The sequence below is a fragment of the Ranitomeya imitator genome, chromosome 10 (genome assembly GCF_032444005.1).
Source record: "Ranitomeya imitator isolate aRanImi1 chromosome 10, aRanImi1.pri, whole genome shotgun sequence".
NCBI classification, from domain to species: Eukaryota; Metazoa; Chordata; class Amphibia; order Anura; family Dendrobatidae; genus Ranitomeya; species Ranitomeya imitator.
In genome coordinates, this window is record NC_091291.1 from 31,085,318 (window position 1) to 31,109,740 (window position 24,423).

Sequence of the window (24,423 nt, forward strand, 5' to 3'; positions counted from 1 at the left end):
CAAGGTCCTGGAGTGGCCTAGCCAGTCTCCAGATCTCAACCCTATAGAAAACCTTTGGAGGGAGTTGAAAGTCCGTGTTGCCAAGCGAAAAGCCAAAAACATCACTGCTCTAGAGGAGATCTGCATGGAGGAATGGGCCAACATACCAACAACAGTGTGTGGCAACCTTGTGAAGACTTACAGAAAATGTTTGACCTCTGTCATTGCCAACAAAGGATATATTACAAAGTATTGAGATGAAATTTTGTTTCTGACCAAATACTTATTTTCCACCATAATATGCAAATAAAATGTTAAAAATACAGACAATGTGATTTTCTGGATTTTTTTTTTCTCAGTTTGTCTCCCATAGTTGAGGTCTACCTATGATGTAAATTACAGACGCCTCTCATCTTTTTAAGTGGTGGAACTTGCACTATTGCTGACTGACTAAATACTTTTTTGCCCCACTGTATATGCACATATATACAGAAACTCTCTCTCTCGCTCTCGCTCTCTCTCTCTCTCTCTATATATATATACTGTATAAATATATACAGTACAGACCAAAAGTTTGGACACACCTTCTCATTTAAAGATTTTTCTGTATTTTCATGACTATGAAAATTGTACATTCACACTGGAGGCATCAACACTATGAATTAACACATGTGGAATTATATACTTAACAGAAAAAGTGTGAAAAAACTGAAATTATGTCTTATATTCTAGGTTCTTCAAAGTAGCCACCTTTTGCTTTGATGACTGCTTTGCACAGTCTTGGCATTCTCTTGATGAACTTCAAGAGGTAGTCACCGGGAATGGTCTTCAAACAATCTTGAAGGAGTTCCCAGAGATGCTTAGCACTTGTTGGCCCTTTTGCCGTCACTCTGCGGTCCAGCTCACCCCAAACCATCTCGATTGGGCTCAGGTCTGGTGACTGTGGAGGCCAGGTCATCTGGTGTAGCCCCCCATCACTCTCCTTCTTGGTCAAATAGCCCTTACACCGCCTGGAGGTGTGTTTGGGGTCATTGTCCTGTTGAAAAATAAATGATGGTCCAACTAAACGCAAACCGGATGGAATAGCATGCCGCTGCAAGATGCTGGGGTAGCCATGCTGGTTCAGTCTGCCTTTAATTTTGAATAAATCCCCAACAGTATCACCAGTAAAGCCCCCCCACACCATCACACCTCCTCCTCCATGCTTCACGGTGGGAACCAGGCATGTAGAGTCCATCCGTTCACCTTTTCTGCGTCGCACAAAGACACGGTGGTTGGAACCAAAGATCTCAAATTTGGACTCATCAGACCAAAGCACAGATTTCCACTGGTCTAATGTCCATTCCTTGTGTTCTTTAGCCCAAACAAGTCTCTTCTGCTTGTTGCCTGTCCTTAGCAGTGGTTTCCTAGCAGCTATTTTACCATGAAGGCCTGCTGCACAAAGTCTCCTCTTAACAGTTGTTGTAGAGATGTGTCTGCTGCTAGAACTCTGTGTGGCATTGACCTGGTCTCTAATCTGAGCTGCTGTTAACCTGCGATTTCTGAGGCTGGTGACTCGGATAAACTAATCCTCAGAAGCAGAGGTGACCCTTGGTCTTCCTTTCCTGGGGCGGTCCTCATGTGAGCCAGTTTCTTTGTAGCGCTTAATGGTTTTTGCCACTGCACTTGGACACTTTCCAAGTTTTCCCAATTTTTCAGACTGACTGACCTTCATTTCTTAAAGTAATGATGGCCACTGGTTTTTCTTTACTTAGCTGCCTTTTGTTGCCATAATAAAAATTCTAACAGTCTATTCAGTAGGACTATCAGCTGTGTATCCACCAGACTTCTGCACGACACAACCCCATTTATAAGGCAAGAAATCCCACTTATTAAACCTGACAGGGCACACCTGTGAAGTGAAAACCATTCCCGGTGACTACCTCTAGAAGCTCATCAAGAGAATGCCAAGAGTGTGCAAAGCAGTCATCAAAGCAAAAGGTGGCTACTTTGAAGATCCTAGAATATAAGACATAATTTCAGTCGTTTCACACTTTTTTGTTAAGTATATAATTCCACATGTGTTAATTCATAGTTTTGATGCCTTTAGTGTGAATGTACAATTTTCATAGTCATGAAAAAAAAAAATCTTTAAATGAGGTGTGTCCAAACTTTTGGCCTGTACTATATATATATATATATATATATATATATGTATATATATATATATATATACATATATATATATATATATATATATATATATACATTTTTTCTATTTGTCAGTGGCACCATTTTGGGGTACATATAACTCTTTAGGGAGCGAAATACAAAAATAAAAAATGAACAGCAATTCTGCTTTTGCTTTTTGACGTTCTAAATTGGATTTTTTTTCACGTGCTGCACAAATAAAGAGTCACTTTTATTCCAAGGGTCAGCCCGATTATAACAACACCAAATTTATGTAAATATATCAGCAACTAGGCATTACCGTTATCCTTGTCAAAGGGGTGTGTCCTGCACAATCTGACACCGCAAGTATTGATTGGACAATGTCAGTGCAGACGCCCATTTGTCAATTTATTCTTACAGTTGTAGGAGGAACAACAGAGGAACGGCACAATGCAGAATTGTAAGGAAAACAGATCTTTAACTTTTCTATCGTGGGGGACATCATTCATTTTCTAATAGAGACATGACAGGAGAACTGACAGATAGAATATGGATTTCTTGGTCCCACCAGAGGAAATGTTGGTGTTATTGCTGCGCACACAAGACAGATCACCACTAATAAGATCATCATCTCCATAAGAAATAGACACTTTTGGCAAGTGATTGTCTCTAGAGTCATTCCTAAATGGGGCGGTGTAATGTAATGGAGCACTATCGCCCAATATTGTGTGACAATCTCAGAAATCGAAGATCTTCTAGCACGCTGGTGGGTCAGTCTGACTGTGATCTGAGGGGTCAATTTCTCTAAGACGGCTGTTTTTTTTGGTCCCAGTTGCGATCTGACAAAACATCGGCTAGCACCTGGACCAATGTTAGTCTATGAGGCTACGCACAAGTCCGAAAATGGGATCACATGCAAGTGAAAGAGTCTGTGGAAAAAAAATCAGATTGCACTCAGATGGCATCTGAGTGCAGTCCGATTTTCACGGACTGACACAATGGAGAAGATGGAGAATTTTTTTTTTTCCATCTTCTCCTCAGTCGAGAAAATTGGATCACACTCAGTGTGATTATCATAATCAACTAATGGCTAATTCTGGAGTCAGAACATTTGAACTTTGGAATTATTCAGGTCATCGATTTGCAACATAAAATGTAAATATCTTGCTTTTGTATGTCTGGCGATGCTAAAAATGTTGCAGCCTCGGTCAAGGTCAGGAGACGATGGCTTTGTGTCCATACAACGGGCACAGCGGAGCTGCGAAAGTCAACATTTTACATAGGACTGCTGGCAAATCTACTGCAGTCCATTTCCAATTTAGAGCCCTGTTTGTCAGTCGTAGCAAACGTTTTCAGGATTACGCAGTGTTTTTTTTATAAGATTTCTGGAAAAACGTTAATTAATTTTTCAGATTTCCCTGTTTTTTTTTTTTCCCAGTCTTTTTCCATATTAGCTGAATGTTGCGCAGGTCTACAGCAGAAAGTGACGTCAGCTTTTTTTTTTTTAGCCCAGCATGCCCTTATAGCAACTGAGCCACTGCTGTGCAGTATGCTGCACCAAATATTTCTCCGATTGCACTACAAGTTTAAGCATGCCCGCTGAATAAGTTGTAGGTCTCCCCAATAATTTAGGGGCTATTATTTCCCATGGAGCTACAGGTTGCAAAAAAAAAAAAAAAAAAGAAAATGAAAGCCCTCATAGCTGTCATAGCCTATGCTGGATGGTATAAATCAGATCCAATTTCTCTATTCTATGGCTTAGGTTTTCCATAGTAATGACTCATATATTACCCCCAAAATACTTGTGCAACGTTAAAGGCAATGATCTGTGTGATGATGCACTGCAGTATATGCATTGCAGGTAATATTTCTCAGACTGCAGTAAGAACCAGGATGGATAAAAAAAAAAAAAAGCTCCTAAATGGAGATGAGACCGGGATGAAATGCGGCAGTTTGCATAGTAATGGCCAATAGTTGTGATGAAGCCTCTAATCAGCGTAGTCCTAAATCCATTAAAACGCAGCATTAACCGTATCTTCGCTCCTCGTGCGCACATTTCCCATCTTATATTCCTGCAGCAGAAGGAAGGGGAAGATTAGCTCGGTGGCATTAGCTGCAATAACAGCAAAAACTGATTTGATGCCCAGTGGGAAGCCAATGTTAGTTGTGCATTAAATATTACAGAATAAATTGTAAGCTCCTTGGGGAGAGACTTTGTTCTCTTAAAGGGGCAGCGGCACTTAGTTCCAGAACAAGGGGACAAAAACATAGTCAAGTCTAGGTAGCAATCTGACTTATGCCTGAAGCCTGGCATCAGAGTTGGTTACATTTAGGTTTCTTGCACGCTTACTATTTGAGGCTTTATCATACCCATTTTAGACCTATAGAAAAAAAAAGCCACACCTAGAGCGTGCTGTGTTTGAAAAAGAAAGCCACACCTGGAGCGTGCTGCGTTTGAATAAAAAGCCTCATCTAGCGTATGCTGCGCTTGAAAAAAAAAGCCACACCTAGAGCGTGCTGCGTATGAAAAAAAGGCCACACCTAGAGCGTGCTGCGTTTGAAAAAAAGCCACACCTAGAGCGTGCTGCGTATGAAAAAAAAGCCACACCTAGAGCGTTCTGCGTTTGAAAAAAAGCCACACCTAGAGCGTGCTGCGTTTGAAAAAAAGCCACACCTAGAGGGTGCTGCGTTTGAAAAAAAGCCACACCTAGAGCGTGCTGCGTATGAAAAAAAGCCACACCTAGAGGGTGCTGCGTTTGAAAAAAAAACACACCTAGAGCGTGCTGCGTTTGAGAAAAAGCCACACCTAGAGCGTGCTGCGTTTGAGAAAAAGCCACACCTAGAGCGTGCTGCGTATAAAAAAAAGCCACACCTAGAGCGTGCTGCGTATAAAAAAAAAGCCACACCTAGAGGGTGCTGCGTTTGAAAAAAAAGCCACACCTAGAGGGTGCTGCGTTTGAAAAAAAAGCCATACCTAGAGCGTGCTGCGTATAAAAAAAAGCCACACCTAGTGCGTGCTGCGTTTGAAAAAAAACCACAGTTAGAGCGTGCTGCATTTGAAAAAAAAGCCACACCTAGAGCGTGCTGCATTTAAAAAAAAAGCCACACCTAGAGCTTTCATTCGTTTGAAATAAAAGGAACACCTAGAGCAGTGTTCCCCAACTCCAGTCCTCCAGAGCCATCATGCTTTCAGGATTTCCTTAGTATTTCACAGGTGATGGAACTCCTGCCTGTGCAGGTGATGCAATTATCACCTGGGCAATGCTAAGGAAATCTTGAAAACATGACCTGTTGGTGGCTCTTGAGGTTGGGGAACACTGACGTAGAGCGTTCTGCGTTTGAAAAAAAAGCCACACCTAGAGCATGCTGCGTTTGAAAAAAAAGCCACACCTAGTGCGCACTGTTTGAAAAAATAGCCATACCTAGAACGTGCTGCGTTTGAAAAAAAGACTGCCAAAAATGCAAAATAAAATGAAGTTCTTGGTTTGGTATCAATTAGAAATAAGCAAATCAATTGTAAGGACCTTGGTCCAGTGGTCACGTCATAGTCAGTGGCCGCCAGATGGGATCACCTCCTACCTGCCGGCATGCTTGGCGTTTTTTTTAATTAGTAAAGGAAGGGGGCTAGCGATGCCGGCAGACTGGGGGTGGTTCGCAAGGCTCTCGGACTACCGACGTCCTACAAATTAATTTGGACTACTGACGACCTGCAAATTAATTTGCCCATCTCTAGTAATGACACACAACCAATATCTAACTGCAGCGAAAAATAAGCCACAATAGAAGCATTAAATATGTGCAAAACAATTGCAACGTGAATTTGCACTAAAAAGTATTTATGCAAATAAAGCTATGAAAATGAAAAGCCTTACAATTTTATAATATACTTTATCAATCTCACATCAATCTCTTTTCACCTTGAGCTTTTTTACAGATGGTGTTATGTTTGCATGAAGAATTTGTTCAAATTTCATTGAATCCATTCTTCCCTCTACCTGTGAAATGTTCCACATGCCACTAGCTGCAATATAACCTCAAAGCATAACTGTTACACCCCCATACTTAATGGTTCACGAGATGTTCTTCTCCTGAAATTGGGTGCCCTTTATCTCCACACATATACCTCTGATCATTGTAGCTAAAGAGTTCTATTTTAACCTCATCGGTCCGCAGGACTTGTTTCTAAAATGCATCAGACTTATTTAGAAGTTCGTCTGCATTTTTCTGACGCTGAATTTTATGATGAGGATGCAGGAGAGGGTTTCTTCTAATGACTCTTCCATGAAGGCCATATTTGTGCAGGTGTCTCTGAACAGTAGAACAATGTACCACAACTCCAGAGTCTGCAAAATCTTTCTGAAGTTCTTTTGCAGTCAAGCGGGGGTTCTGATTTGTCTCTCTAGCAATCCTACAAGCAGCTCTTATTGGTATTTGGCTTGGTCTTCCAGACCTTATCTTGAGCTCCACTGTTCCTGTTATTTTGCATTTCTTATTTACATTTCGACCTGAGCAAAGGGCAACTTGAAAACACTTTGCTATCTTCTTAGAGTCTTCTGCTTTGTAGGCCGCCCCAAGTTTCATTCTCAGAGTGCTAGGCAACTGCTTAACCCATGGCTACTGTTTCAGGTTAGAGAAGGCTGGGTTTTTATAAAGTTGGGAAATTTGCATCACCTGGCCTTTTCTAACGATGATAGTGAGTAAGCTATAACTATAACTGGCTAATTAAGGTCTGAAACCTTGGTCAAAGTTATCTGAGCACACAAATCTCCAAGGGTGCGTAAATTTTCGCCTTGTCCCTTTTTACTTTTTGTAATTTTTAAAATGAAAAAAAAAACAACTACTTTTTTTTCCAAAAATACAAATGAAATGCGTCATCTTTAACTTTAGACCTTTTAGAGATCATTTCATCTTCAACTTGCTTAACTGTTGACAATAACAGTAATTTTGACTAGGGGTGCCAAAACTTTTACATGCCACTGTAGATTGATAGATAGATGAAATTCCAAAAATGTGAATGGAAACCACAAGGTCTGGACTATTGGACTACAGCATACAATACCAGTCAAAAGTTAGGACACATTTGTACATGCAATTATTGGAATGTGCACATTGTAGATTCAGACTAAAGGTAGCAAAACCACGAAGGAGCTAATATGGAAACAATAAGTAAAGGGACACATGTGAATCAATCTGGAATATGTGTTAACCCTTATATTCCTTGCTCTGATGACAGCTTTACACCCCACTGGCTTTTCTCCAGCTGCTTCACCAGGTCATCAAACAGTCTTAAAGAATTTCCCAGAAGTGCTGAGCATTTGTTGGCTGCTTTATCTTCATTCTTTGTTCAACGCATCCCAAACTATCTAAATTGGGTTGACGTCAGGTGATCGTGGAGGCCATGTCATCTGACACAGCCTCCATCCCTCTCCTTGGTCACGTAGCCCTTACTTAGCCTGGATGTCTGTTTTTGATCATTGTTCTGCTGCAACACAAATAATGGTCCCACTAGGTGCGAACCCAATGTGATAGCTTGTCACTGCTGTGGTAGCTATGCTGAGAAAGTATGCGCAGAATGTGGAATAAATCACCAACAGTGTCACCAGTAAAGCACCCGCACACCATCACACCCCCATCCATACTTCATAGTGGGCACCACTCATGTAGAAACCATCTGCTCACCTTTTCTGCATCTCACAAAGTCATGACAGGTTGTGCGAAAAATATCAAATTTGACTCATCAGACTTCAGTACAGATTTCCAATAATCAAATGTCCTGTCCCTGAGTTACTTGGCCAGGGTAGGTTTATTCGTGTTTGTGGTCCTGAGTAGTGGCTTTTTTGCAGCAATACGACCTTATAGGCTACTGCTCGCAATCTCCTCCAGACAGATGTTGTTTAGATGTGTCTTGATGTCTGTGCATCATTTAAATTGGCTGTTACCTGAGGTGCTGTCAATTTGTGTTTTCTGAGGATGGTAACTCTGATGAACTTATCCTCTGCAGCAAAGATAGATTTTGGTCTTTCTTTCATGGGGTTTTCCTTATGAGAGCTTTTCATTATAATGATTCTTTGTTTTCAAGTTTGCACTTGAAGATAATTTCAAGGTTTTAGCAATGTTCTTGAATGACTGACCTTCATGTCTTAAAAGCAATGGAGGACTGTAATTTATTTTTACTTATTTGAATGGCACTTAATATAATCAAGCTTAGAACAATTGTTGAATAAGCTCAGAACTGTATGGAACGGTTTTCCAACCCTACCTATGCAAAACGGACCTGATGATTGCAAACATTTTATGAAGGACTGTGATTCAACAAAAGAACTCTTGATGAAGCATACCTGTTCTCTGGAAACCATGAGAGTTGATAACCTGATGAAGCTGCTGAGAAAAACCAAGAAGGTGTAAAGCTGTCATCAGAGTAAAAGGGAGGTACTTTGAAGAATCAAAGGTTTAAAGGGGTATTCTCAAGTTCGAAAAGTAACACCCTTTTCATGAGATATGGAATAACTTCCTGATCACTGGGGGTCCAACCACTGGAATCCCCATTGATCCCAAGATAAAGGGCTCAGAAGAGCCCTCTGTGAATGGAGCCATGGTCAATCATTCATACTGCTGCTCCATTCATTATTGATAGGTCTGTCGGAAATAGGCGAATGCCGTGCTTGGATGGTCTTCGGCAATCCCAAAAGAATGAATGGAGCGGCAGTGTGCATGATCGACATCCACTAAATTCACTTGGGGCTTTTCAGAGTCCCGGTTCTCAGGATCGGTCGGGGTTCCAGTGGTCGGACCCCCAGTGAACGGGAAGTTATCCCATATCTAATTAACTTTCAAACTTTACTTTTTTTATATTCTGGTGTTTAACACATATTCTAGTTTGTTTCACATGTGTTTCTTTACTCTTTGTGTTTCTTTGTGGTGTTGCTTCCATTAGTCTGAATCTAAAATATGCACATTCCAGTAAGAACATGGAAAACGATTACAAGAACAAGTATGTCCAAACGTTTGACTGGTACTGCATATAAAATTTAAAAAAAGGCAGAATTCCCATTCTGTAATTTTTATTGTAGGTACACTTCAAATGTGAGACGGAATCTAAAAATAAAAAACCAGAAAATCACATTGTATGATTTTTCCATAATTAAGTTGCAGTTTATTGCATGAAATAAGAATTTGATCACCTACCAACTGGAAGATTTCTGGCTCTCACAGGCCTATTAGTTTTTCTGTAAGAAGCCTCCTACTCTGCACTAATTACTTGTATTAATTGCTCCTTTTTGAACTTGTTACCTGTATAAAAGACACCTGTCCACACAATCAATCACACGTCAACCTCTCCACCATCGTCAAGACCAAAGAGTTGTCTAAGAACACCAGGGACAAACTTCTAGAGCTGCACAAGGCTGGGATGGTCTACAGGATAATAGGCAAGCAGCTTGGTGAGAAGGCAAGAAGTGTTGGTGCAATTATTAGAAAATGGAAGAAACACAAGATGTCTGTCAAGCTTCCTTGGTCTGGAGCGCCATGCCTCGCCTTGTGGGGTAAAGATGATTCTGAGAAAGGTCAGGAATTAGTCCAGAACTACATGGGAGGACCTGGTCAATGACCTGAAGAGAGCTGGGACCGCAGTCTCAAACATCACCATTAGTAACATATTACGCCGTCATGGATTAAAATCCTGCAGGTCATACAAGGTCCCACTGCTCACACCAGCACATGCCCAGGCCTGTTTGAAGTTCACCAATGACCATCTAGATGATCCAGTGAAGCCATGGGAGAAGGTCATGTGGTCAGGTGAAACCAAAATAGAACATTTTGGTATCAACTCCGTTCACCGTGTTTGGAGAAAGGAGGATGAAGCATGGTGGGGGAAACATCATACTTTGGGGGTGCTTTTCTGCAAATAGGTCAGGACGACTGCACCGTATTGAAGGGAGGATGGTTGGGGTTATGCATCACGAGATTTTGGCCAACAATTTCCTTCTTCAGTAAGAGCATTGAAGATGTGTAGTAGCTGCGTCTTCCAGCATGACAAGGACCCAAAACATACAGCCAGGGCAACTAAGAGTAGCTTCGTAAGAAGCTTCTCAAGGTCCTGGAGTGGCCTAGCCAGTCTACAAACTACAGCCCCGAAACCTGAAAGATCTGGAGAAGATCTGTATGGAGGACGGGGGCCAAAATCCCTGCTGCAGTGTGTGCAAACCTGGTCAAGAACTACAGGAAACGTCTGACCTCTGTAATTGCAAACAAAGGTTTCCGGACCAAATATTAACTTCTATTTTTCTGTTGTATGAAATACTTATTTTATGCAATAAATGCAAATTAATTATGTAAAAAATCATATAATATGATTTTTTAGATTTTTTTTAAAGATTATGTCACAGGTAAAGTGTAACCTACAATACAAAATAATAGACCTCTCCATTCTTTGTAGGTGGTAAAACTTGCAAAATCAGCAGTGTATCAAATACTTATTTTCCCAGTGTAGGTGGATAGCTAGATAATAGAGATAGATAGATAATAGATAGATAGATAGATAGATAGATAGATAGATAGATAGATAGATAGATAGATAGATAATAAATAGATAATAGATAGATAGATAATAGATAGATAATAGATAGATAGATAGATAGATAGATAGATAATAGACAATAGACAGATAATAGATAGATAGATAGATAGATAGATAGATAGATAGATAGATAGATAATAAATAGATAATAGATAGATAGATAGATAGATAGATAGATAGATAGATAGATAGATAATAGATAGATAGATAGATAGATAGATAGATAGATAGATAGATAGATAGATAATAAATAGATAATAGATAATAGATAGATAGATAGATAATAAATAGATAATAGATAGATAGATAGATAATAAATAGATAATAGATAATAGATAGATAGATAGATAGATAATAGATAGATAATAGATAGATAGATAGATAATAAATAGATAATAGATAATAGATAGATAGATAGATAGATAGATAGATAGATAATAAATAGATAATAGATAGATAGATAGATAGATAGATAGATAGATAGATAGATAGATAGATAGATATTCTCTATAGAAGCGATTGTAATTGACCTTGGCAGGTGAATGTTGCATTGTATTTCTGTCTTGTACAAACATCCCCTTGTAAACTTCCTTGTGAGAGAATATTATGTAATCTTTTTTTTTAATGCAAATCTACCAAGTGTAACACATGTCAGCTGTAAAAATAATCCTCTTTCAGTAATGGAGTGTAAAGTGTGATATTTGTACACCAGAATAAGTTTTTTTCTTAATGTCATTAGAACATAAAGTATACAGAGGCTTTATGTGAAGAATTTTGTACTAAATGCAATGTTGTTTTTTTATGAAAAATATAATAAAGTTCCAGCCTCTGATGACAAAAAATTAGGCAGCCACTCACATTTATCTGGGAGATGCCTAACAGCCTTGCCCAGAGGACTTATTTTTTTAGGGAAGCAAAACAACATCTTTTTGTCCGTGATGGACAGATAGATAGATAATAGATAGATTAGATAGAAAAATAGAGATAGACATGGATGAATGGATGGATGTATGGATGAATGGATAGATGGATAGATTTTGGGCAGAGGGGAGGGTATGTAAGGTGGCTGCCAGACATATGTATCATCAAGGTTGGTAGCTTTGGTCATGTAAGACTGGGAAAGCAGACTCCAGCACGTATTGTGCTGAGGGAGTTAATAGGGCATATTAGGGCCATGTTTACAAGCAGTAAAAGAGATGGGTGGTACTGGCTGCCCACATGTCCTCACCCCGGGTGTATGGTAAATAAAATGGAGAGCAGTTATCTCATTGGGTGTCTGTGTCTGAAGGTGTGTAGATCTCTAGTTTGTTGGTCTTTGCTAATGACCCAAGAACTGGACACTAATCCAAGCGGAGGAACCCGAAATATTGCATAGACTATTTACTTTGTGTATTCACTTTGTAGCCGAAAAGGATGTCTTTTGTTTGGTTTCCTGAGCAGTTTATGCAGTCTTAATAAACCAGCCTGGACATTTTACTGGAACCGCTACCGCAATCGAGTGAGTAGAAATCCTGCAATTGGTACTAGAAGCAAGGGCACCAATCCAGAGGGGAAGTGTGACTGCTGCAGAGATACCGCATGGCCTGGGTAAAAGCGACTGCAGGAGCAAAAGCCGACAACATGGAGAAGTTGATAAAACAACTGGTGCAGGCTAATCTCCAGCAACAGCAGCAGATGCAGCAGCACAGGTAGCAGATGGAATATTGCATCGAGTTGTGGGCACCACATTTTAGAAAAGACAGAAAAACTGAAACAAGTTCAGAAAAGAACTACCAGGATGTTGAGTAGATTGCAAAGCATGTCCTACGAGGAAAGGTTAGAGGATCTGGGAATGTTTAGCTTAAAAATAAAAAAAGATGGCTAGGAGGAGACTTTATAGCGGTCTACAAATATCTGAAGGGCTTTTCACAGTGTAGAGAGATCATCCTTATTCTCACTTGCACATAGAAACATGAGAAGCAATGGAATGATTATGAAACTGAAAGGGAGAAGATACAGATTAGATAATACAAAAAAGTTTTTGACAATGAGAATGATCAATGAGTGGAACAGGCGGCCACGAGAGGTGGTGAGGTCTTCTTCCATGGAAGTCTTCAAACCGAGGCTGGACAGACGTGTTTGAGATGGTTTAGTGACTCCTTCATTGAGCAGGGGGTTGGACATAATGACCTTGGAGGTCCCTTCCAACTCTAACATTCTATGATTCTATTAACTCCTAGCCGAGGCTAACCGTGGCAGCACAACCGCTCCACCCCTAAGTCAAAGTGATGACTTGCACGTAAGTAAGATGGTAAGAAGAGCATTGCAAAAGATTACCCCAGGTGATGACGTTGAGGCATTCCTGACAGTTTTCGAAGAAGGTGGCGGAATGGGAGAAATTGCCTCCGGAGCAGTGAACGGAGGTTTTGGCGCCATATCTAATAGGGGAACAGCAGAAGGCCTATTATAACCTGGCCTTGCAGAACACAAAAGAGAATGCCAAGTTGAAGACTGAGATCTTAGTGTATTTAGAAGTGACTCTGACTGTCAGAGCGCAATGGGTGAACCACTGGGCCTTTTCCAGTGGCAAACCTACCGGGTCCCAAAGGTTCAACCTCCTACACCTTGCCAAAAGTGACAACAAAAAAACTAGGCAACATATTAGCAGGGAATTTAAAGCACTAAATAGCGCTGAAAAAGCCCAAGGCCAAAAAGGCAAACTAACTCCATATAAATCATTAGGAAAAAGGAGTATAAACGGAGCAAAAGAATAGTGCAAGAGATAATTTATTAAGCATATAGTGCATAAATATATACAAACAGTACAAACAGGATGGTTAAAAATAGAGTGAGTCTCCACCAGTAAACACACTGCCAAAAATCACTATCCCACATAAAAAGTAGTAATAGGGAAGCAGCCTAATGTAAACACCAAGTTACCGCTGTGGGTAACTAGTATACCCCCCACAGTGTAAAATACCCGTAACCAGGCGGCGCTTACCAAGAAAATATGCAGAGGCAGTGTGTACCGGGCAGGATTCAGTCCGGGAAATCCCCAAAAGTGGTTGCAACCTGAATCTTCCTCCCCAGCATAGATGATGGAAAGAGTCATCATGGACAGGTTCATGCACTATTTTCCGAGGCCATCACAATCCTGGGTTGCCAAGGGAGATCCCCGGAATGCCGATGACCTGGTGGGCCTGGTGGAAAGGTACCAGGCAGTTGTGAGTTCCTTGTGGAAGCAAGGGATCTTAGCATCTCCATATTGGGGTTCCCAAAGGGAGTCTGACACCCAAATGAGGGGAACTAGAGCCACATCTGGCGGGTGTCCAAGAGCCCAGGAGGCATCTGAGTTGCTGCCAAAGGCCTAATCCAATAGTGTGATTTGTTGGAAGTGTCATACCTCGGGTCACAAACTGCCTGTTGCCCCATGATCACTGAGCCAGTGGACTGTAGCATAGGTCAGCACTGCTCATATTTTGCATACTCTGCCTGCAGTGCTGTCCTTCAACTAGGCGAGGGGTCAAGGGCATGTCCCGTATCAGTGAACGGAGTGCAAATGACTAGCCTGTCTGACTCGGGTAGTTTGGTAACCTTAGTAGGGTCACAATTCCTAATCGTCTGATTCCTAGGAAAAAGTAGGGCGTTTACTGTATCCATGGGGACAATAAAGACTACCCTGTGGCCCGAGGGGTCATAGACAAAATCTGTGACACTGAGTTACATGAGGTTAGCGAAGTCAAGGACCTATTACACCCTGTTAAAATAAGGCGGAACTTTGCATTGTTTTGAGACTTGTGTGGGAAAGGGAAGATGCTGTTTTGCCTGGATGACAACCACGTCACTCCTAAAGAGTTGTTGCAGGCCACAGCTGCCGGGTTTGTCTTTTGGGTGCTTGTTGGCGATGAGGATGAGGCAGCATCCCCGGAGGCCAACATCCCTGAGCTGGAGGTGTCCAGGGGGAGCTTTTTTTAACAGTACAACTCAGGCACTTAACTCTAAAACGGTGTTTGATAATGTGACTGTACTTACTGGTGTTGCTCAAGAGCCAGGGGCTGACACCCGATATCCATATTGTGCTGTAAATGGAGAGTTGCTATATCAGGTCACCAAGCAGAGAAGGAAGGTAATCGAGCAGTTACTGGTGCCAGGGCCATACAGACGCAGGGTGTTAGACAAGGCCCATACTCATGTGTTAGGTGGTCATCTGGGGTAAAACCCAGGCATAAATCCTCCAGAGGTTCTACTGGCCTGGTAATCACTGAAAAATCTTGAACTATTGTAGATACTGCCCCACCTGCCAGCTGACCTCCCTGATGGTTCACTTCCGTAGCCCCTCAGTGCCGTTGTCCATCATTAAGATTCCATTTGATCACATAGCCATGGATCTAGTGAGACTCTTGGTCAAGTTTGCCAGAGGACATCAGTATATCTTGGTGATCCTGGACTATGCTACACGTAATCCAGAGCCGTACCACTCAGAAACTCCTCCGCCAAGTGTACAGCTTCTGAGTTGGTCCACATCTTTTCAAGAATGGGGATGCCTACGCAGATCCTAACAGACCAAGGGACTCCATTCATTTCAAAGGTGATGATATAGTTGTGCAAAACTCTGCTAATTACAAAAATTGGGACTTCAGTCTACCATCCACAGACGGACAGTTTGGTGGAAAGGTTTAATAAAACCTTGAAGGCCATGCTAAAGAATGTCGTAGAGAAGAATGGATGAGATTGGGACTGTCTACTACCGTACCTTATAATTCTCCATCAGAGAAGTCCCACAGGCCTCTACTGGTTTCTTCCCTTTTGAACTGTTATATGGCTGACACCTCCTGGACTCCTGGATGTAGCGAAGGAGATCTGGAAGGTGGAGTCTACCCTCTACAGGAGTGTAATCGAACATGGCCCTGATGCAAGAGAGAATTGTGGAGGGGATGGCCATTGTGAAAGGACATCTCCTAAGTCCCATAGTCTTGGTGCCAAAACCAGAAGCAAAATGACTGTTTTGCAATGACTATAGGAAGCTGAATGAGGTCTCTAAGTTTGATACCAACGCCACCGGTTGATGAACTGATTGAAAGTCTTGGTCTGGCCAGATACATTACCACACTTGACCTCAAGAAAGTGTATTGGCAAAATTCCATATCCTAAGATATCAAGGAGAAGATGGCCTCCTCAACTTCAGATGGTTGTTTTCAGTCCACAAGGATGCTATTTGAGTTGAAAGGAGCTCCGGCCACCTTCCAGAGAGCCATGGACCAGATCCTAAGTCTTCACAAGAAGTACGCAGTGACCTACCTGGATGACATTGTGATCTTCAGCCAGGATTAGGGAAGCCATCTGATCTAAATCGAGGCAATACCTGATGCTCTATGGAAGGCGGGGTTTTCCACAAACCCAAAGAAACGTACCATGGGTATTGAGGAAGCAAACTACTTGAGCTATGTCGTAAGCAGGGATGAAATAAAACCCCAAATAAGTAAAGTTGATGTGATCCAGAGTTGGCCTCAACCTCTCTCAAAGAGAAGCAGGTCAGGCTGCTCCTGGGCATCATGGGCTACTACCGCTGGTTCATCTCTAACTTTGCCATGATAGCTGCCCCTTTATGGGCCTCCTTAAAGGAACAAAATGGACTATGGCTAAGTTGTCTCCAGTAGCTGAGACAGCCTTTCAGGTACTGAAGCTAGCCCTGTGTAAACAGCCAGTGTTGGTGGCATCGGATTTCTGTAACGAGTTTGTTGTCTAGACAGATGTGTCAAATGTCAGGCAGGGCGCTGTCTAATCACAAGAGGAGAACGAGAAAAAGCACCCCATAATGTATCTAAGTCGGAAGCTGTGACCCTGTGAGAAAAATTATTCCATAGCAGAGAAGGAATGTTTGGCCTTCAAGTGGACGTTGGACACTCTAAGGTAATACCTCTTAGGTAGGAAGTTCAAGCTAGTGTCAGACCATGCCACGCTGAGGTGGAAAAATGAGAAGGGGAACAATGCCCAAGTGACTAGGTGGTTCCTAGCACTTCAGAATTTTAGCTTCCATGTAGAGCATAGGCCCGGGAAACTGAATGGCACTGCTGACACACTGTTGAGGGTCCACTGTTTGATTATGGAAGGTGCAAAGCCCCCCCGCCCCCCGACTTTGGGCAGAGAGGGGGATATGTAAGATGGCTGCCAGACAGGTTATTAAAAGGACAAATGTATCATTGATGTTTGTAGCTTCGGTCATGTAAAACCGGGAAAGCAGGCTCCAGCATGTATAGTGCTGAGAGAGTTAATAAGGCATATCAGGGCCGTGTTTACAAGCAGTCAAGGAGATGGGTGGTACTGACTGCTCACATATTCCCACTCCGGGGGCATGGTATGGCAAATAAAATGGAGAACAGTTGTCTCATTGTCTGTGACTGGAGGTGTGTAGATCTGCAGCATGTTGGTCTTTGCTAAGCAACCAAAAACTGGACGCTAATCCAAGTGGGGAACCCAAAATACTGTATGAAGTATTTACTTTGTGTTTTCACTTTGTGCCAAAAAAGGTTGTCTTTTAATTGGCTTCCTAAGCACTTTATGGAGCCTTAATAAACCAGCCTGGACATTTTACTGAAAACCCTTCCTGTGGCCACCTCAAATGTAACTGAGTGAGTAGAAACCCTACAACTGGTGCTGGAAGCAAGGACTAATCCCGAGGGGCAGTGTGACTACCGCAGAGATAGCGCATGTCCTGGGTAAAAGCGACTGCAGGAGTGAAAGCTCACAACATGAAGGAGTTTATAAAGCAACTAGTGCAGGCTAATCTACAGCAACAACAGCTACGGTAGCAGCAGCAGTGCCGGTTTATGGAGTCTTAATAAACCAGCCTGGACATTTAACTGAAACCACTTCCCGTGCCTACCTCAAACACAACCAAATGATTAGAAAACCTATGATAGATAGATAGATAGATAGATAGATAGATAGATAGATAGATAGATAGATAGATAGATAGATAGATAGATAGATTTTACAAATACTAATCATGCATACCATATACTATATTCATAAACTGCTAACCTATAATTTTACAAGTACAATAATTAAATTAACAGTATTCAATGAGGCACACCTTTACCTTCACTCCTTCTGAAATATATCAATGTAATATTTTATACAAGCTGTCAAGAGGTGCAGGTTCTGCCTGTACATAATCCAATATCTACTGTATCTATCTATTATCTATCTATCTATCTATCTATCTATCTATCTATCTATCTTTTATCTATCTATCTATCTATTATCTATCTATCTATCATCTATCTATTATCTATCTATCTATATCTATCTATTATCTATCTATCTATCTATCTATCTATCTATCTATCTATCTATCTATCATCTATCTATTATCTATCTATCATCTATCTATCTATCTATCTATCTATCTATCTATCTATCTATCTATCTATCTATCATCTATCTATTATCTATGTATCTATTATCTTTCTATTATCTATCTATCTATATATTATCTATCTATCATCTATCTATTATCTATCTATCTATCTATCATCTATCTATTATCTATCTATTATCTATCTATCTATCATCTATCTATCTATCATCTATCTATTATCTATCTATTATCTATCTATTATCTATCTATCTATCTATCTATCATCTATCTATTATCTATCTATCATCTATCTATCTATCTATCATCTATCTATTATCTATCTATCTATCTATCTATCTATCTATCTATCTATCACCTATCTATTATCTATCTATCTATCATCTATCTATTATCTATCTATTATCTATCTATTATCTATCTATCTATCTATCTATCATCTATCTATTATCTATCTATCATCTATCTATCTATCTATCTATCTATCTATCATCTATCTATTATCTATCTATCTATCTATCTATCATCTATCTATTATCTATCTATCTATCTATCTATCTATCTATCATCTATCTATTATCTATCTATTATCTATCTATCTATCTATCATCTATCTATTATTTATCTATCTATCTATCTATCTATCATCTATCTATTATCTATCTATCTATTATCTATCTATCTATTATCTATCTATTATCTATCTATCTATTATCTATCTATCTATCTATCTATCTATCTATTATCTATCTATCTATCTATCTATCTATCTATCTATCTATCTATCTATCTATCTATCATCTATCTATATGAAGGGCTCTGACTACATCCTGAGAATTTCTGTTCGGTTCGGAGATACAATCATTCCCATGATGACATAACATACCTCTAGGCTGCTGCTAAAAATAAAAGCAGAGACAAAAAGGGAATCTTTAATTAGGGCGAATAGGAGGCTTTAATTTTTATGAGTTACGGAAATCTGTACACACTAAAGTCATTATATTTTCAGGTAATAGTTTGATCATATTAGCTTGCAAAATAGGAAATATATATATATTTTTGTAATTAAAAATCATTAAAACCTGATTAATGAAGACTACAGAAGCTTGCCTTCCATCCTGCATCAGTATGCAGGCAAGTTTTACTTAAGGCCAAATTGTGTCCTGATTCATAATTAATGCTTTACATCCACAGTCACCCATCTTTCTGATAACAGTCTGAAGCTAAGTTTTGGCAAATTAAATCCCAAGCACAAATGAGAATAAAAAAAAGATGGAAAATGATAAAGTAATTAACAGAAAGATAGATACTGATGGGATCCCATATCTGCTGCAATCATATATGTAAATTCATATGATACACGTACTGGAAAAACCTGATGTAACTCCGGTTTATATTATTGGATAAACCACACTGCTATGGAAAACTTCTAGAGAGCTATCTATAGTGACATAATGACCTCAGCATCCAATAACTGTAGATTGCAGGAACGTCATGGATAGATAGATAATAGATAGATAAATAATAAGATAGATAGATAGACAATAAGATAGATAGATAGATAATAGATAGATAATAGATAGATAGATAGATAGATAGATAGATAGATAGATAATAGATAATAGATAGATAATAGATAGATAGATAATAGATAGATAATAGATAATAGATAGATAATAGATAGATAGATAATAGATAGATAGATCGATAGATAGATAGATAACAGATATGTAATAGATGATAGATAAATAGATAATAGATAGATAAATAATAAGATAGATGGATAGATAGATAGATAATAGATAGATAAATAGATAATAGATAGATAAATAATAAGATAGATAATAGATAGATAGATAATAGATAGATAGATAGATAATAGATAGATAAATAATAAGATAGATGGATAGATAGATAGATAGATAATAGATAGATAATAGATAGATAGATAGCTAGATAGATAGATAGAAAATAAATAAACAGATAGATAATAGATAGATAATAGATAGATAGATAGATCGATAGATAGATAGATAACAGATAGGTAATAGATGATAGATAAATAGATAATAGATAAATAATAAGATAGATGGATAGATAGATAGATAATAGATAGATGATAGATAGATAATAGATAGATAGATAGATAGATAATAGATAGATATAGATAGATAGATAATAGAGAGATGATAGATGGATAGATAGATAGATAATAGATAGATAATAGATAGATAGATAGCTAGATAGATAGATAGAAAATAAATAAACAGATAGATAATAGATAGATAATAGATAGATAGATAGATCGATAGATAGATAGATAACAGATAGGTAATAGATGATAGATAAATAGATAATAGATAAATAATAAGATAGATGGATAGATAGATAGATAATAGATAGATAATAGATAGATAATAGATAGATAGATAGCTAGATAGATAGATAGATATAGATAGATAGATAATAGAGAGATGATAGATAGATAGATAGATAGATAGATAGATAGATAGATAGATAGATAGATAGATTGATTGATTGTAGGCTGCAGGAAAGTCATGTGACCTCAGCATCCAGTAATTGAGGTTGTGGGAAGGTCATGTGACCTCAACATCCAAATACTGGAGGCTGCAGGAATGTGATATGACCTCCGCATCCAATAATTAGGCTGCATGAAAGTCATGTGATTTCAGCATCCAATGAGTGTAAGCTACGGCCATTGTATGGTGGTAATGTCATGTGACCTCAGTATCCTATCCTGCAGGGGCAATATGTCAGCCTGGCATCTATTGCCTGTGGGCTGCAGGAAAGGCATCTTACCTTAATGCTCCACCCTGGGACTGAAAAGTGAATATACATTTCTCTTATACAGAGACTCTACTTGGTGTCCTCCATCGGCCTCCTCGGCTCTGATCATCGTTCCTTTTCTCCTTCTTCGGCAGTGACATGGGGAGAGCAATGGAAAGTCTAACCCACTGCGACCTGCCTTTCCTATTCCACAGGAAGGACAGGGAGACGAAGGAGGCAAACGTAGGGCAGCAAGTCGGAATTCTCACTCCCAGGGTGGACCGGCGGCTTTAACACCTAATGGCTTTAATATACGAAATATGGAAAGATGTTACAATGCTGTATAATGCAGCACACTACTCTGGTATAGCAAGGAACACGATTGGCGGGAATGAACGTTCCTAGGAATGCTCGTTTCTTGATCATCTTTCTGTCTGAACAGTTTGCCGATCACTCGTTCATTGGGTGAAGAGATCTTTTGGATTGCACGGGAGATCGTCGTTCTCGGCAGCACGTTATCCTGTGTAAACAGGACTTGTGCTGCCGAGAACAATGGCACTGAATGATCTATTACAGTGGGATCAGGCTCTCTAAACAGGCTATTACTACAGGCAAGGAAATGACCGCCGGCCGGCAAACATGTCGATCAGTCTTTGACCATGCAGTACATCACACATTTCGCACAAAAATGGCGGGAGATCCACCCGTAAGAGGGAAGAACGGATCTGCCTTTCTAAGTAACGTCAATTTCATAGTTCTAGAACTGATGTGGAAAAACGAAGTCGCTGTCTATTCCGAGCCTAGAGTCCATTGCACGGGTGTTGTGAATTCTGCTCCTGGGCTCCCTCCGGTGGTTGTAAGTGGCACTTTTGTGAGTTCTGCTCTTGGTCTCCCTCTTGTGGTTTCAAGTGGTATGGCTGCTCCTTGGAGTTAGCTGTATTCAGCTGCTTCCACTTATCGTCTCCTATCTCGCCTATTTAAGCCTGGATGTTCCTTCAGCCAGTGCCACTTGTAAATGGTTCCTGGTTGGATTCACATCTCTTTGGAGTTCCCTGTTTTCCTGACCAGTTCAGCTAAGCTAAGTTTTTGCTTACTTTTTCTGTCCATAGTTTGTGGACTTATCCATTCTGTGCTTTCTTTGTTTGTCCAGCATTATCAGTTTGAAGTATTTTCTGTCTTGCTGGAAGCTCTGGGAAGCAGAGTGACCCTCCACACCTTTAGTCAGGTGTGGAGATTTTTTGTTTACTCTGCGTGGATTTTTGTAGTGTTTTATACTGACCGCACAGTATTCCATCCTGTCCTATCTATCAAGCTAGACTGGCCTCCTGTGCTCATCCTGGTTTCATTCTGTGTATGTCTTTTTCTTCTCCACTCACAGTAATTATTTGTGGGGGGCTAATCTATCCTTTGGGGATTTTCTCTGAGGTAAGATAGTTTTCCTGCTACTGTCTTCAGGGGTAGTTAGCTCTTAGGCTGTGACGAGATGCCTAGTGTTGTGAATTCTGTGGCAGAGCTCCCTCCTGTGGTCACAAGTGGTACTTCGGCTGATTCTCTCTGTAAGCTTCCGTTGGTGGAGGGAAGTGGTACTGCGGCTTCTGAGTTTCCTCCCTCAGGTGATGTGGTGAGGTCGTTAGGTGCTGCTCTACTTAACTCCACCTAGTGCTTTGATCCTGGCTTCCTGTCAATGTTCCAGTATTGGACTTGTTTTCCTCCTGGATCGTTCCTGTGGCCTGCTGCTCTGCATAGCTAAGTTTTTCTTTGCTATTTTGTTTGCTTTTCTTCTGTCCAGCTTATCTATTTGTTTGCTGGAAGCTCTGGGACGCAGAGGGTGTACCTCCGTGCCGTTAGTTCGGTACGGAGGGTCTTTTTGCCCCCTTTGCGTGGTTTTTAGGGTTTTGTGTTGACCGCAAAGTTACCTTTCCTATCCTCGCTCTGTTCAGAAAGTCGGGCCTCACTTTGCTAAATCTATTTCATCTCTACGTTTGTCTTTTCATCTTACTCACAGTCATTATATGTGGGGGGCTGCCTTTTCCTTTGGGGTATTTCTCTGAGGCAAGGTAGGCTTATTTTCTTCTGCAGGCTAGCTAGTTTCTCAGGCTGTGCCGAGTTGAATAGGTAGCGTTAGGTGCAATCCACGGCTGCCTCTAGTGTTGTTGGATAGGATTAGGGATTGCGGTCAACAGAGTTCCCACGTCTCAGAGCTCGTTCTATGTTTTTGGATTATTGTCAGCTCACTGTATGTGCTCTGACCTCTATGTTCACTGTGGTACTGAATTGCCTAATCCCAACAGTACAGGAAGCCAAAGTACTAATGATTCTCAATAGAGGGAAAAAAGAATTTCTGAGACCATTTTTTTTTCTCTGCACTGTGTTTTGCCTTTTTTTTCCCCTAGACATTTGGGTGGTTCAGGACACAGGTGTAGCAATGGACATTAGAAGTCTGTCTTCATGTGTGGATCAGCTCTCGGCAAGAGTACAAAAGATTCAAGACACTATTGATCAGAAATCTATGTTAGAACCAAGAATTCCTATTCCTGATATGTTTTTTGGTGATAGAACTAAGTTTCTGAGTTTCAAAAATAATTGTAAATTATTTCTGGCCTTGAAACCTCGCTCCTCTGGTGACCCAGTTCAACAGGTTTTGATCATTATTTCTTTTTTGCGTGGCGACCCTCAGGACTGGGCATTTTCTCTTGCGCCAGGAGATCCTGCATTAAGTAATATCGATGCGTTTTTCCTGGCGCTCGGATTGCTGTACGATGAGCCTAATTCTGTGGATCAGGCAGAAAAAAATTTGCTGGCTCTTTGTCAGGGTCAGGATGAGATAGAGTTATATTGTCAGAAATTTAGAAAGTGGTCCGTGCTCACTCAATGGAATGAATCTGCGCTGGCAGCTATTTTCAGAAAAGGTCTCTCTGAAGCCCTTAAGGATGTCATGGTGGGATTTCCTATGCCTGCTGGTCTGAATGAGTCTATGTCTTTGGCCATTCAGATTGGTCGACGCTTGCGTGAGCGTAAATCTGTGCACCATTTGGCGGTATTACCTGAGCTTAAACCTGAGCCTATGCAGTGCGATAGGACTTTGACCAGAGTTGAACGGCAAGAACACAGACGTCTGAATGGGCTGTGTTTCTACTGTGGTGATTCCACTCATGCTATCTCTGATTGTCCTAAGCGCACTAAGCGGTTCGCTAGGTTTGCCACCATTGGTACAGTACAGTCAAAATTTCTTCTGTCCGTTACCTTGATCTGCTCTTTGTCATCGTATTCTGTCATGGCATTTGTGGATTCAGGCGGTGCCCTGAATTTGATGGACTTGGAGTATGCTAAGCATTGTGGGTTTTTCTTGGAGCCCTTGCAGTGTCCTATTCCATTGAGAGGAATTGATGCTACGCCTTTGGCCAAGAATAAGCCTCAGTACTGGACCCAGCTGACCATGTGCATGGCTCCTGCACATCAGGAAGTTATTCGCTTTCTGATGCTGCATAATCTGCATGATGTGGTCGTGTTGGGGTTGCCATGGCTACAAGTCCATAATCCAGTATTAGATTGGAAATCCATGTCGGTGTCCAGC

The 24,423-nt window shown here is 40.5% G+C and overlaps 1 protein-coding gene and 1 pseudogene across 11 annotated transcripts in view; both read right to left on the bottom strand.

Annotated features, from left to right (window-relative positions):
- Positions 1–24,423, bottom strand: part of LOC138651477 (voltage-gated potassium channel KCNC1-like) — a 123,297-nt gene that overhangs the window by 75,452 nt on the left and 23,422 nt on the right. The gene's annotated exons all lie outside the window — the stretch shown is intronic.
- On the bottom strand, positions 959–8,843 carry LOC138651541 (uncharacterized; annotated as a pseudogene).